The sequence below is a fragment of the Meriones unguiculatus genome, chromosome 14, assembly GCF_030254825.1.
Source record: "Meriones unguiculatus strain TT.TT164.6M chromosome 14, Bangor_MerUng_6.1, whole genome shotgun sequence".
Lineage (NCBI taxonomy): Eukaryota > Metazoa > Chordata > Mammalia > Rodentia > Muridae > Meriones > Meriones unguiculatus.
The window spans coordinates 28,765,862-28,781,605 of record NC_083361.1 but is presented as its reverse complement, the minus strand read 5'-3'; the positions used below and the strand labels follow the sequence as shown (position 1 = coordinate 28,781,605).

The 15,744-nt window shown below is 38.5% G+C and overlaps 1 long non-coding RNA gene across 1 annotated transcript in view; it reads right to left on the bottom strand.

The window, feature by feature from the left end:
• Positions 1-180: 180 nt before the first annotated feature.
• LOC132647183 (uncharacterized) overlaps positions 181-15,744 on the bottom strand; it is a 36,448-nt gene continuing 20,884 nt past the window's right edge. Inside the window, exons 5-6 of the long non-coding RNA XR_009585492.1 lie at positions 618-716; positions 181-373 (exon numbers count right to left, since the gene is read on the bottom strand). This is a non-coding gene — a long non-coding RNA (uncharacterized LOC132647183). The remainder of the gene's footprint in view (positions 374-617; positions 717-15,744) is intronic.

The window sequence follows — 15,744 nt, the reverse complement described above, 5'->3', positions numbered from 1 at the left end:
GCCATCTCATTTCTGAAGTACAGATATAAGTATCAAACTCTTATTGTTCTATTGCTCTGAAGAGACACCATGACCAAGGTGATTCTTTTTTTATTACTATTGTTTTATTTTATTTTTCAAGATAGTTTCTCTGTGTAGCTCTTGACCATCAAGGAACTTACTCTGTAGATCAGGCTGGCCTCAAAATCACAGAGATCTGCCTGCCTCTGCCTCCCAAGTGCTGGTATTAAACGCATGTGCCACCACCATCTGGTGACTACGGCAGTTCTTTAAAAAGATAGCATTTGATTGTGGGCTTGATTATGGTTTCATCATATCAGAAAGTATGGCATCAGGCAGGTGGGGTCCTGTCAGGAGTAGCTGACATCCTGATCTACAAGCAGAGAGAGAGAGTCTGGGCATGGCATTGGCTTTTGAAACCTCAAAGCCACTACTACTGAAATACTTCCTCTAACAAGGTCACACCTCCTAATCCTTTCAAATACCATCACTTCCTGGTGAGTAATCATTACAAAGAGGAGCCTATGAGGGTCATTCTTATTCAAACCACCACATTCTCTTCCCTCACCCCCATAGTCAAATAGCCATATCATAATTCAAAAATACTTTTATTTTACCTTCAAAAGTTCCCACAGTTTATCACAGTCTCAACATTGCTTAAAAGTCCAAAGTTCAAATTCTCTTCTGGGAACCAAGGCAATCTCTTTACTGTAATCCTTGTAAAACCAAAATCAAAAACAGATCACATACTTCCAACATACAATAGCACAGAATAAACATTACCATTCCAAAAGGGAGGAAAGGGAACGTAGTGAGGAAATACCGGACCAAACACAAAGCCAAAACCCAGAAGAACTCTGCATTTCTATATCTGATGTCAAAGCACTCTTCAGATTTCCAAGTCCTTTCAACTTTGTTAACTGCAACATACTTCTCTCTCTTGGGCTAGTTCCACACAGCAGTTTTCCATCATTGCTATCCTATGACTCTGGCATCTCTAACATCTCAGGGTCTCCAACAAATTCCAGGTTTCACCTTCACAGGGTGGCCTTCCTGGGTCTCAATGCAAAAATACCCATGACACATGCCTAACCTTGGTAGCTTCCCTTAGCCATGGAGGAAGATTCCACAGCCCCTTTCTTGTATTCTTGACTCTAATGCCAAAATCACATAGTTGAATCTGCCAAGTTCTACAACTTACTGGGCCTGGAATTTGGCCCCCTCGAATTACATTTGCAGCATCTTTTCTGTTGCTGATGGTTCCCTTCTGCTGCTTAAGCTTTCCTTTAATTCCTTTTCACAAGTTGGAAGCTAGGCAGTTTGGAGTCTTGCTCTCAAGCCACCACTCATTTATTCTATTTAGCATCAGGTTTTTCTTTAAACCTTTTATTTCTTTGAGCACTGGACTTAGCTCCATTACATTTCCTGGAGCTTCTTTTCTCTTCACACTATACGTTTTGTATTTCTGTCCAGCTTGCTCCTTTTCATTATAGACATGCATAGGAGTGATTACTAATAAACAAATGACAGAATCAATACTAGACTATATTGAAATCTCCTCTTGCCATTAGTCTAAAACACTTCAGTTTAGCCTCAGGCATATTTTTAGCACAAGGGCAAAAAACAGCCACACAATTTGCCGAAAAAACACAAGAATAGTCTCTAAGACAGTTACTAATAGTCCTCCCCAAATCAGGTGTGGTGGCACATGCCTGTAATCCCATCACTCTGGGAGGCAGAGGCAGGCAGATCTCTGAGTTGAAGGCTAGCTTGGTCAACTATTTAATAAATTACAACCAACCAACAACCCCCCTCCCACCTCTCAGGGCCCTAGTATTTATATACCCTCTGAAAAGTCCCTAGAATTCCACACGTAGCTGGCAAAACCACACCTCTGCTAGAGTGTGAGGCAAATCATAGCCAACTGCTGCAAAGCAGCCCCATATCTCCACACCTGGGATTAAAATGAAAACATATTTCTGTGTTTTTAAAAGAAACTAAAATTCCAAATTTCTCTCATACGGGCTTGTCAGGGGCTTTTGAAACCTCAAAGCCCACCTCCAGTGATACTTCTCTTACAAGCCACACCTCCTAATCCTTCTAGTCCTTTCAAATAGTGTCATTCCCTAGTGACTAAGTATAAGAGCCTGTAAGGGCCATTCTTATTTAAACCATCACACTGCCTTTCCTCTAACAGAATAACCTCTGAATTACTTTCCTTAGTTTGGCATAAAAGGCTTTTGCTGGTTTCAGACTGTTTACCTGTTCCTAGGTACACTCCTCCTATTCCTATAGTTAACTCTAATCTAGTTCTATGGTACTCATGTTTTGCTCTATTTTACCATGTTCTGTATCATTGGTTCTCAATCTTCCTAATGCTGCAACCCTTTAATATAGTTCTTCATGTTGTGCTGACCCCAACCATACAATTATTTTCATTGCTACTTGATGACTACAATTTTGCAACTGTTAGGAATCTAGTGAAAATATCTGTTTTCCAATGATCTTAGGTGACCCCTGTGAAAGGCTTGTTCAAAACCTCCGAGGGATTGTGACCCACAGGTTGTGAACCACTGTTCTATAATTAAAATTCAGTAGTTCTTGTCTATTTTGGGAAGAAGTTAATGAGTTAATGTACTAATGGTTATGCAGGGAGCTTAAGTATAAGGGGTTCACAGTAGAGGTTGGCAGGTCTCTATGAGTTTGTGGCCCGCCTGGTCTACGTAGAAAGTTCTGGGACAGCCAGGGCTACACAGTGCAACCCTGTCTCAAAAATACCAAAAGAATAAACAAACAAAAAGATAAATATGCCAGTTATAATTAATGGCAAGGAAGGGTTGAATCAATGCTAAATTGGACAACCAAGAAAAAAAAATTCTGAAAGATTTTATAAAAAGGAATAATAGAAGATAAAGCTGTGGACATCTTCAGTGCCAAAGCAATGTTTTCATGTTTGGCTATACAGGCAAAGAAAGTTCTTAAATATAACTCTGCCAGTTTTGTTTAAAGTTAATAACTTTTCATTGGTGAATGGATGGTTTTAGGGAAACTAACCACTATCACAAAAGTTTTCATCCCAGTTTCTTAGATAACTGGCTTTTTTTTTTTTCACCCCATAGTTTAGAGTTCAAGCCAGACAGCAGCCTTTGAAGAAGCTGTGGCTAGGTCACAGATGTTGTTCAGTGACTGCCTAGCATGCACAAGGCCTTGGGATAAATCCCCAGAGCTGCAGGGTTGTAGTGGGGCTTCCCTTATTACTCTATGGTATTCCTTTTTCTAAGTACTCTGTTACATTCCCCTTATGTCTGAAATGACTTTCATTCTTACACATTGTCTGCTCACTGCATTAGCATGTAAGCTCAATGACAGTAGGAACCTTGCCTATCATGTTGAATCGCTAAGAGTTGTTTTTTTTTTGTTGTTGTTGTTTTTTGTTTTGTTTGTTTTTTAAATAACTAGTTTCTGGGTTGAGAACAGGCCAAAGTTTCTGTACTAGATTAGAGACACAAATGAGCCTTGTGAAGAGGACAGCTGATGCTCTTTTAGCGTACTGTGGTTCATAATATATTTCATTTAGAAAAGTTAAAGTTGGAGAATAGGTGATACTCATTTGCAAGAAGCATTCCTGAGAGTTGATTAACTGGCAGTGAGTTAAAGGAAAGCTGCTTCAAGTTGTGTATAATTCCCTTCTTTGTCTCTCCAAAGAAGTAAAAGATATATGAATACAAGATAGTGAGGATACTATTAGGGAAACATTATCAAATTCTTTCCCTTTCTTTTTTAATTCTTTGAGAATTTCATACAGTGAGTTTTGATCATATTCACTCCCTCCCCTAGCTACTTTCAAATCTATCCCTCTTCCCTACCCACCCAACATTGTGTGCTCTTTTTTTTTCCTCCTACTTATCAAGCATATATATTATGGATGTGTGGTCTTCCACTGGAGTATGGTCAACCTAACAGGGGCAACTCTTTCAAAGAAAACTGATTCTTCTTTTCCCTAGCAGCTTTCATTTGCCAGTAGTTCCTCAGCTCAGGATGGGGCTTCCTGTCTACCTTTCTTCTTCATTCTGGGATTTGGTCTGGCTTGAGCTTGCACAGGGCTTGTGCATATTCTCATAACTGCTGTGAGTTTCTATGTGTAGCCGTCCTGTGTGTCCACTGGCTCTTACAGTCTTTCTACCTCCTCTTCCACAGTGATCCCTGATCTATGGGACGGTGGGGGGTTCAGTATAGATATTCCATTTAGGATTGGGCATTCTGCAGCATCTTATTTTGTGCATTTTCAGCCATTTGTGAGTCTTTGTTAATCACTGCCTACTGCAAATAGATGTTTCTTGGAGAGATGCACTAATCTTCATCTCTGGACCACCAAATCATTTCTCATTTATTAGAAAGGAGAATCACAGCTCAGTTTGGTGGTTCAGATCTATGATTTGGTGCCTGTGAGGCTGAGGAAGGATTACTGCAACTTTTAAATCAGCCTGGGCTACAGACCTTATCTCAATAAAACCGTTTACAGATTGAAATAATTTATACTTTTTATTTACAACAATATTAATAGTCCATGTTATAATCAAATGTGATCAAAATCTGCTAAAACAATGCAGCTTAAGATCATTGTCTTAGAAAATAGAAATTATTAAACTGCAATAGAAAACTTTAACTGCAATAAGCCAATTATTTTATCAGGATGAAAGTACATGTTATTCACACACATTAGGAAGTTAGTTTTCTCTCTTCACAATGTGTGTCTCAGAGATGGAACTCACTGTTCCATCTCAGAACATATAAGGTTCTGAGGTTTGCATTATAGAAGACATTCTATTATTGACTCAAATTCCTTACTCATTGATCTGTTCAGATTTTCATTTTTTCATTTTTGTTTTGTTTTGGTAGTGTTCTTTATGGATTTTAAAATCAAGATCAGTTTTCAGATATGTTCCTTCTTTTGGAGAAAAAGTCAATGAAAGACCACTGGAATAAAAGTTTAAAACCATAGATATAGATATCAGTTTTTTTAAAAAAATCAACCGACTTTTTTTCATCTGTAAAATGAAAATAATACTTCTTGTGGGCTGTGAATGTGGCTCAGTGGTAGGGCACGTAGTTAGCATTACCGGATGATTTGGGGCCCATGAGATGACTCAGTGGGTAAAGGTGCTAGCCATCAAGTCTAACAAGTTGTGCACACCCACACCCATACATGAGTGCACACACAAAGTAAAATGTGATACATTTTTTTTAAAAGATGATTTGCCATGGTTAGGTGAGATTCATCCTAGTTATGCAAATATCTTTCAATGTCCAGGCATCTATAAATGTAATATATCACATTAACAAAATAAAGTAAAACACAGTATGATCATTTTAATAGACACAGCAAAGGGGTTTGACAAAATTTAACACTTCTTGCCAAACTCCCTCAGCAAATTATAAGCTAGGCACCGGGTGGTGAGATGACTCAGTGGTTAAGAACACTGGCTGCTCTTCCAGAGGAAGAGTTTGATTCTCAGCACCTGTGTGGAAGCTCACACCTGTCTGTAATTCCAGTTCCTGGGGATCTGACATCCTCACATAGATATACATGCAGCCAAAACACCAATACACGTAAAATAAAAATAAAACATTAAAAAAAAAAAAGAAGAAGCAAGGCACCTCAGCACAATTAAGCCCACTCACAGGACAAACCCTGAGTTAATATCATACTCAACAGAAAAAGTTAAAAGCTTTTGTTCTAATAGCTGTGTTGTAATAGAAGCTGCAACCAGAGAAATTAAGCAAGAGAAAGGGAGAAAGAAATCCATTGATAATGGAAAGGAAGAAGTTAAAATATCCCTGTTTGTAAACTATGTAGTCTTCCATGTAGAAAACACTAAAGATGCCTTGGGGTGGGAGTGGGTGGGGATGCTTTTAGAATAGAGTAGAATTTTAAGATACAAAAAATAAAAAGAACATAAAAATCAATAGTGATTTTGTGCCCTAACTCTGAACTATCTGAAAAAGAAAGCCAGAAAATAATACCATATAATAGTTACAGAAAAAGTGTTTAGGAATAAATTAAAGAAGCAAGCTATCTCTAAACAAAACACAAAGCATTAATGGTAGGAATGAGACAAAAAGGAAATGGAAAGATGCCACATGTTCATAAACTGGAAAACGCTGTTAAAATGCCCATTCTACATATATTAATCTATATTCCCAATGCAATCTATCAAAATATCAATAATATTATTTCTATAGAAATAGAAAATTTTAAATGTCATGTGGAAATAGAGAAGACCCTGAATAGCCAAAGCAATCTAGAGGTACCATACTACAGGACTTCAAAGCTATTTTTACCAAAGCAGCATACTACCAACATACAAATACAGACCAATGGGACAGAACAAGGAACCTGGAAATAAATTCACACAGTGATAGCCAACTGATTTTCCATAAAGTTGCCAAGAATACGCAATAAATATAGGGATAGTCTTTTCAATAAATAAGTGTTGGGAAAACAGAATATTCACATGCTCTTAAGAATGAAGACCTTCACTTCATAATCATATATAGATATCAACTGAAGATGGATTAAAGACTTAAATGTAAGTCCAGGAATGATAAAACTACCAGCAGAAAATATATGCTTTATGGCATTGTTTTGGGAATGATTTCTTTGATACAGTCCCCAGAGCACAGGCAATCAAAACAAGAAGACAAATAGGATTATACCAAACTTAAACAGTACAGCTCAAGAAACAGTCAACAGAATGAAGAACCTGTAGGTGGAAGAAAATATTTGTAAACTATGCATCTGCTAAGAGGTTTCTGTCCAAGATATATAAAGAACTCAACCTGCTAGGAAGGAAATAATCTTATTGAAAACTAGATAAAGGACCAAAGGAGACATATCAAATGACATATAAATGGCCAATAGGTAATATATTAAAAATGCTGGGAGGTGGTGGCACACACCTTTAATCCTAGCATCTGGGAGGCAGAGGCAGGCGGATCTCTAAATTTGAGGCCAGCCTGGTCTACAAAGTGAGTCTAGGACAGCCAGAGATATACAGAGATACCCTGTCTCAAAAAACAAACAAACACAAGCAAAAATGTTCATAGGGAAATGCAAATTTAAAACACAGTGAGATATATTGCCCCATACTTGCTAAAATATTCATCATAATTGTTAGAGGGGATATGGAAAAAAGTGTACCTTTGTATTCTTGGTAGGACTGCAAGTTAGTTTGGTTATTTGGGAAAACAGTATGGTGACTCCATAAAACACTAGACTGCCACATAATCTAGCAGTTTCAATACTGGGTATGGATGCAAAAGAGATATAGCGTGTTCAAGAGATAGCTATATTCCCATGTTTTTTGCAGCATTATTTGGAATAGCCAAGACACGAAATCAACCTAAGTACTCATTAGTAGATAAATGGAAAAAGAAAATATCCCTTCTTTCCCCATCTACAACTCTTCCCTGCTTTTAGCCTGCTGGTTTATCTCATTTTATGTTGGCCTCAGCAATATGCCATATTTAAGTGACTTAATTCCTTATTTTCTCTGTCTCTCTCCCAATCTCTCTTACACCTACATAAACAAAGACCACATACCCTCATATGCTTGGTTCTAGTACTCAGAAGAACTCTAATACGGAGGTTGCTTGGAAGATTATTATGATAAATTCTTTCAGAAACTGAAATTAATCTTATTAGCTCAAGTTTTTTGAAACTGATAATTTAAAAAAGCTATTAATTAAAAAAGATTGCCTATCTGGACATGGTAATTCATGCTTGGGGGCTAATGTAGGTAGACCAAGAATTCGAAGCTAGTCTGGAATACATAGAAGTTCGAAGCCAGCCTGGGCCACATTAGACCTTGTCTGGGAAAAAAAAAAAAAATGAAAAGGTGGTACATATGCACAATGAAATTTTATTCAGCTACAGAAAAAGAAATTATTAACTTTTCAGGCAAGATGATAGGACTGGAAAATATATTGAGGTGACCCTGGCTTAAAAAGACAAGAGTTTTATGCATCTGTTTATGTGATAGTGACTGTATAAAGAGGACAAGAAGCTGGAAGGAGGCCATGAGAGGAGGTGGGGAGGAGCTTTAAGGAAGAGGCATAATAGAACAGATGTCCTATGAAAATGTCCTAAGAAAGTAGATGGAGGATATTGGGAATAGAAAAATTTAAGCAAGGATTGGGATCATGGAGATGGGGTAAGAGGAGGTTCAACCAAAACTAAGGATGTTTGAAAAGCCATAAGGAACCCTGGTATTAAGTAAATATTAAGTAAATTATTCTGAGAGAGAGAGAGAGAGAGAGAGAGAGAGAGAGAGAGAGAGAGAAAGAACGATGGTGGCACATGCCTAATCCCAGCCCTTGGGAGGTAGAGGCAGGCAGATCTCTGAGTACGAGCCCAGAGTCTATATAGTGAATTCCAGGACAGCCAGGGTTATGTTGACAGACTCAATCTCAAGACAAGACAAAACAAAACAAAAAGTCCAAATAAATAATAATAAAAAGACTTTGAATGGAGGTACTCTGTATGGATGGATAAAGCTGCTCTCAGAAGCCATAGGTAAAATTAAAATGAAATGCCTGATTGTAGATACTTTTTAAAGTCTAAGTACAGTTTGGTAAGACTTTAAGCACTCAATCATTAGGCAAGTGGTAATCAACCTGTGGGTCGTGATCCCTTTGGAGACCAAACAACCCTTTCACAGGGACTGCCTAAGACCATCAGAAAACACAGATATTTACATTATGATTTATAACTATAGCAAAATCACAGCTATGAAGTAGCAACAAAATAATTTTATGGTTGGAGGTCACCACAACATAAAGAACTGTATGAAAGGATAACAGCATTAGGAATGTTGAGAACCACTGCTCATGGGATGAGTTGGTTTTTTGGTTTTTGTTTGGTGTTTTGAGACAAGGTTCCTCTGTGTATCAAGCCCTGACTGTCCTGGAATTGCTTTGTAGACCAGACTGGCCTCAGACTCACAGAGATCCACCAGCCTCTGCCACCCAAGTGCTGGGATTAAAGGCTGGCTCTTGGGAATGAGTTTATAATCCTGTTGCTCTGAGAGACAGCTTATATATTTAAGTGTGTCACAGTACAATTCTAGCTCAACCAACTTGTTTGAAAACTTACCCAAGGTTTTAATTTTTATACTGGAAATGTTACATACATACACACACACCATTTCCAGAGGTATGCTGTAATGAATATACACACATACAATTTTGCAAATTTTTTATTTTTATTACAAAAAGAACATCATGAATAGGTACCACATATTACAACAATAACTACAAATGAGAGTGCTTCAAACTATGCAGCACTGTTTTTCTGAGTCCTGTACTTTCCTGCAGTCAGATCTCAGCATCTGTCAGAGGACACTGTAAAGGAGAAGTATAACTATCCTAGTCTACAGATGATGAAACTAAAGCATGATGAGATCTAACTTTAGGATTTTTGTCCTTAAGAGTTGCACAAGGTGTATAGTAGATGCCAGAACAATCTCCCTGGCCCAGTATTCTTCTCTTTGAAATTCATTTGCTTCATGACTCCTGAGCTAGGAATTCCAGACTGATTCTAATTCATGCTCAGGCAGTGAATCAGAGCTGTGCTTGTTGTGTGATTAGATACTCTCTATCTTTAGTAATTTTGTCACAAAATTAAAATATAACCTCTGAATGAGAATGGCCCCCATAGGCTCATAAATTTGAATACTTGGTCACCAAAGAGTTGCACTATTTGAAAGAATTAGGAGGTGTGGCCTTGTTGGAGGAAGTGTGTTACTGGGAGTGGGCTTTAAAGCTTCAAAAAGTCCATGCGAGGCCCAGTGTCTCTTTTCTCCTGCTGCCTGCATCTGGATGTAGACCTCTCAGCTACTTCTCAAGCACTATGTCCACCTGCATGCTGCCATGCTCTCTGCCATGATGACTATGAATTGAACCTCTGAAACTGTACGCAAGCCCCAGTTAGATGCTTTCCTTTATAAAATTTACTGTGGTCATGGTGTCTCTTCACAGTAACAGAACATTGATTACGACAGACCATTTTAATAGTTTTAGTATCTGTAAACACTATAAAGAATTCCAGTACATTTGGGCCTAGAATGTAGTACTTATAATGGGTCTTAATTTTAGGCAATAATATTAGTGGACATAGGAAAGATAATGTGAGAACATTGAAAAAAATGAGAATGTTTGTGATGGCAGGTTAAGCAACTGGCAAATTTTATAGCTTAATCAGCCCTGTCCTTTCTTCTTTTTCATTGTGTGTGTGTGGTCGGGGAGGGGCGTGCTGAAGACTAAATCCCAGGGCCTTCCACATGCTAGGCAAATATTCTACCAACACCATTACAACTTAAGCCCATCTTAAAATATTTAAACTTTAGCATTTCAATTAAAAATATAGAACTTTAATTTTCCTTATCAAATTAAAAAGAAATTAAGTGCTGCTGCTAACTTTGAATGGGAGCAGCAGCATTTAATTCCAACACCCAGGATATAGAGGGATAAGAGCTGCTATATATGTTTGAGGACATCCTGCACCATGCAGGATGTTCAAGCCAGCCAAGGCTATCTAGCAAGAGCCTGTGTCAGAACAAACTAACAAAGCAAAGAGATAATAATAAAGGATCATCTCGAAAAATAGCTATTTCTTGCTATTAGCAGTATCAATAGACCAAACACTGCTCATGGACGTTACCATTAGTTTTTGTTTCATCTCTGCGAGCTGCCTAGCACACTGGCACCTGTGATTAATAAACACTTGCTAAATTGTTACTGTGATATAAGTCTCTCTCAAGCAAGGTCATGGGCGAATCCATAATAATAAACACAAATGTTTACCATGTTTCAGTCTATACTGTAACTATTTCCTGCGTGCATACCAACCTTAGGAAGTGGTTGACAGTATTTCTTTAATAGGCAAAGAGACTGAGACACAGAAAAATAAATAAATAGTACTGGGATTTGAGACTAGGTAGCATGGGTTTAAGAGCTATAAACAATACTACCACGTGTAAATTAGAGAAAAGAACCCTGGGGTAACTCACTATATTAAACAAGAGTTAAATACCTGTTTGGCCCAAGAACCAAGAATGCCTGCTAGCCACAGAGTGAAGTGATTCATTCCCTCATGTAGTTTGGGCAGTGTGTAATAGAGCAATGAATTTCAGAAGATCATCAATCCTTAGGATGCTATAAAGAGACTGCAGAGAGCCAGAATGAGAGAACCAAAGAGAAGGAGAATGAAGAAGAGGTGGAAGGAGGAAAGAGATAGAAGAAAACAAAGAGTAAAGTCAAGGACAAACCTGGCCAGGAGGATTGGGTAAGTAACAGATGGCTCCAGAGAGTCAAGCTCAGAAGTTGACTTGTTTGTAGTGGCAGCAGGCTTAAACTTAGAATCTTAATATTTCTCCCTAACTCACGATCATGCTGAAAAACTGGCTGCTATGTGGTATGAATTGTGCTTCCCTGGACCAATTCATATGCTGAAATCTTAACTCCCCAGGTGATAGTTTAAGAAGTAAGCCCTCTGGGAGGTGATTAGATCAGGAGGGAGAGCCCTTATTAATACAGTAAATACTCTGAGAAAGGAGGAGCAAGAGAGCTTGTTTTGCTCTTCATCATGTGAGGACACAGGAGGCAAACAACCTATGAATCAGAAGTAGAGCCCTTACCAATACTGGATCTGCTGGAACCTTGGTTTTGGACTTCTCAACTTCTAGACTAAGAAAAGAAATCTATAGTTTAAAATTGCCCGGTGGATGGAAATGTTACAGCCACCTGAGTGGACCAATCTTCTCTAACAAAAGTATTAGAAGTGATACATGATATTTAGTTTAACTTAATGAAGTTTACACTTTTGTAAACTTATAAGTCTTATGAGTCTCTATAATAGAGGCCTATCTTCCTAGCTCTGTAACAGTGATTCTTGATCTAATCAATGTCATGAGAGCTGTGAATTGATGCTATTCAACTCCTTTCTGATCTGAAAAACCTAGAAAGCTAACAAGTGACATTTCCTGAACTCCAGTTTCACTTAGGATTCTAGATTCAGTCCAATGCACTGCATTAAGAGAAATTCAAAATTAAAATATGAGAATGGATGTATGGAATATGCCATGTGGACTCATTAGGGGTGATGTATGTGACTCTGAGGTTAGCTGCCTTTTCTAACCGTAACAGCAGCACTGACAATGTAGTTGTATGGTGATAACACTGGTGGCAACTACAGTTACCATACAACCATGTAGGGTGCGAGCTTTCCTTTTTAATAATTTATTTATTTATTTATTTTTACTTTACATGCATTGGTGTTTTGTCTGCACGTATGCCTGTGTGAGGGTGTCGGACCCCCTGGAACTGGAATTACAGATAATTGTGAGCTGCCATGTGGGTGCTGGGAATTGAACTGAGTCCTCTGGAAGTCAGTACTCTAAACCACTGAGCCATCTCTCCAGCTCCTTGTGGGAGCTTTTCTAATGACAGTACAAAAAGAGTGGTTGTGAGTATTGAAGACAATTCCAAATTGTTGGACCTACAGCTTGCTCCTTTAATTTTTTCAGCGTGTTGTCAGGCTATTCAGTCTATTGCATTAAATCCTCCCCCCACCCAAACTACCCTTGATTTTCTTTAATACAACTGAACCTATAAATGCAATAACAACAAAAGTTGTACCTGGATATGGTGACTTACACTTTTTTTTTTTTTTTTTGGTGACTCACACTGTTTTTTCAGACTCCCTAGCATTTGGGAGACTGAAGTAGGAAGACCACCATCATTTCAAGGCTAGTCAAAACTACAGCGAGTTTTAGGCCATTGTGTGTTATAAGCCATCCTGTCCCTCCTAAACCCCAAACCAAAACCAAATAAAAATGTGCATATTAGTTTGGGTCTTGTTAACTAAAATCAAGTTGGGGAGGAAAGGATTTATTTGATTTACATGTCCTGATCACAGTCCATCATTAAGGGGCTTCAGAGCAGGAACTCAAGCAGGAAAGCCGCTTACTAGCTTGCTGGCTTCCTTACTCTCCTTTAGCTAACTTTCATATATATATAGCCTAGGCCTCCCTACCCAGGAATGACACCACACAGTGTCATTAATTAGAAATCAAGAAAATGCCCCCCCCCATGCTCACAGGCCAATATGATGGAGGCAATTTCTCCACTGGGGTTCCCTCTTTCCAGGTGTTTCAAATTGACATCAGTACATAAGCAGCAGACCTTCCAGCAGACAGGAATGCTAGATGAGTATCCAAAATCTGAAACCAGCGAGGAGTTTATTTCTCTTAGAGGAAAGTGGTAGTTCATGATACATAGAGGAGAAAGTAATTTAAATATCACCCTTGGATTGCTAGCATAGGGATCATCTTTGTTCTCACATGAACAGGTCTCCTGGGAATACATACACACAGCAAAGAGAGATGCTAGGAGATTCTTAAAAATACAAGTCCCAAACAAGAAAGAGATCCTGGGATAAGATGATCAATCCTCACTTAGAAAGACAAAGGGGATGGACATTGAATGTAGGAGAAAACAAGTAACAGGACAGGAGCCTACCACAGAGGACCTCTGAAAGACTTTACCTAGCAGTGTATCAAAACAGATACTGAAACTCATAACCAAACCTTTTGCAGAGTGTAGGGAATCATATGAAAGAAGGGGGAGTTAGTATGACCTGGAGAGGACAGGAGCTCCACAAGGACCAAATATATCTGGGCACAGGGGTCTTTTATGAGACTGTATCTCCAACCAAGGACCATGTATGGATATAACCTAGAAACCCTGCTCGGATGTAGCCCATGGTAGCTCAGTATCAAAGTGGGTTTCCTAGTAAGGGAAACAGGGACTATTTCTGACATGAACTCAATGGCTGGCTCTTTGACCTCCCCCTCCCCCGCCCAGGGAGGAGAGGCTTTGCTAGGCGACTGAGGAGGAATTTGCAGCCAGTCCTGAAGATACCTGATAAGCTAGGGTCAGATGGAAGGGGAAGAGGACCTCCCCTATCAGTGGACTTGGAAAGGGGCAGGGAGGAGATGAGGGAGGGAAGGTGGGATTGGGAGGGAATGAGGGAGCGGGCTACAGCTGGGATACAAAGTTAATAAACTGTAACTGATATTAAAAAAATAAAAATTAAAAAAGTACAAGTCCCTAGATCCAAGCCTATCCATTAACTTCAGCTACATGAGAAAATAACTATTTCTGTTTAAAAACATTATCTGTGATTATCTGGAATGAGAAGCCCACTATAGGAGTCTTTGATGGGCCGACTGGCAACAGTGATAGACCGTTAGAGAAATCATAAAAGACACAAAGAGTAGGGTTTGTGCTAGATGTTTCTGTGCAAAAATTTTACAAAAACTTATACTTCCAAATTCTCAGCTGGGTGATGACGGTGGCACACATCTTTAATCCCAAAGGTAGGTGGATCTCTGTGAGTCTGAGGCCAGCCTGGTCTACAAAGCAGGTTTTAGGACAGCCAAGGCTACACAGAGAAACCCTGTCTCAAAACAAAACAAAAACAAAAGCAAAATAACAACAAGAAGAAAAGTTTCCAAATTCTCAGCTGAGGGCATGTTCACAAAACCAGGGACTTTCTAGTGTTGCTTTAAAAACTTCCTTGTCTAGAAAGTTACAAATCTAACACTAAAACAGACTATGAGTGAGTGGAATGCTGAATTATAGAAGTAAAATTAGCATTGATCTATGATGTAAACATTAGGATATTCAATGGAAAAGAATGAGACTTAAAAAATGATTTACTATGTCCACAAAATCTACTGAATGACTATTGCCCATAGAAGTAGTTCCTTCCCTGTCCTAAGGACTGGACTGAGGCTGGGCTTACCTTGCTTGAAAATCCTATTGTAATTTTATGGTAGTCACCCTCCAAAAAGGTCTAGTGATTTCTACTACTAATAAAAACCTGTGTGTACCATCTCTTTCTACTCTAAAGTGAACTGACCTATATAACCTAGGGATATTACACAAATGATGCTGTCATTACTGCTGAGGCAGTGTAATAAAAAAAAAAAAATACTGTGGTTTTCAATTTTCTCTCTTTGGCGTGAGAAAAGTCAAAGACCATGTTTGGAGGATAGAAGTGGGATCTTCAGTCAACAGCCAGTATTACTTTACCACATATGTCAACGAGCCATCTTTAAATCAGTTCTACCAGCTGTGGCCAAGCCTTTTTACCTGTGACCACTACTGACATCTTCACACCAATCACAAGGGAACCTAAACCAGTACTATCCAGCTAATCTTATATTTCAGGCTTAAACAACTATATGGGTAATCATCATTTTTAGTTGCTCAATTTTGGTAATTTTCTATACAGTAATAGATAATACAGACCTCATCTTGCATTGAATATCAGCTTTTCTCTTTATCCTATTACCCCTCACTCTCTTTAGGTATGTAAATTGAGGCAGACCTTAGTGTGCTCCAGGCAATCAATTACATGAGAGAACAATTACATGGCAGAAGAATGACAAGATTTTGCTGTCACATAAGCAAAATGCTGATGAACACGAGCTCTTACTAGAGAGCCTGAAGACACTAATTTGGGTAGCTAGGAGTGTTATTGTTGTGCTAATTAAAAACTAGACTCATCCAGTGACTGAAAGAAAATAAAGTTGAGTTGCCAGAATTAAAAAAAAAAAAAAAAAGATTGAAGATAAGTTTAAAAGTTAGGGTTGTTACTTGCACAGGATCATCTATTCT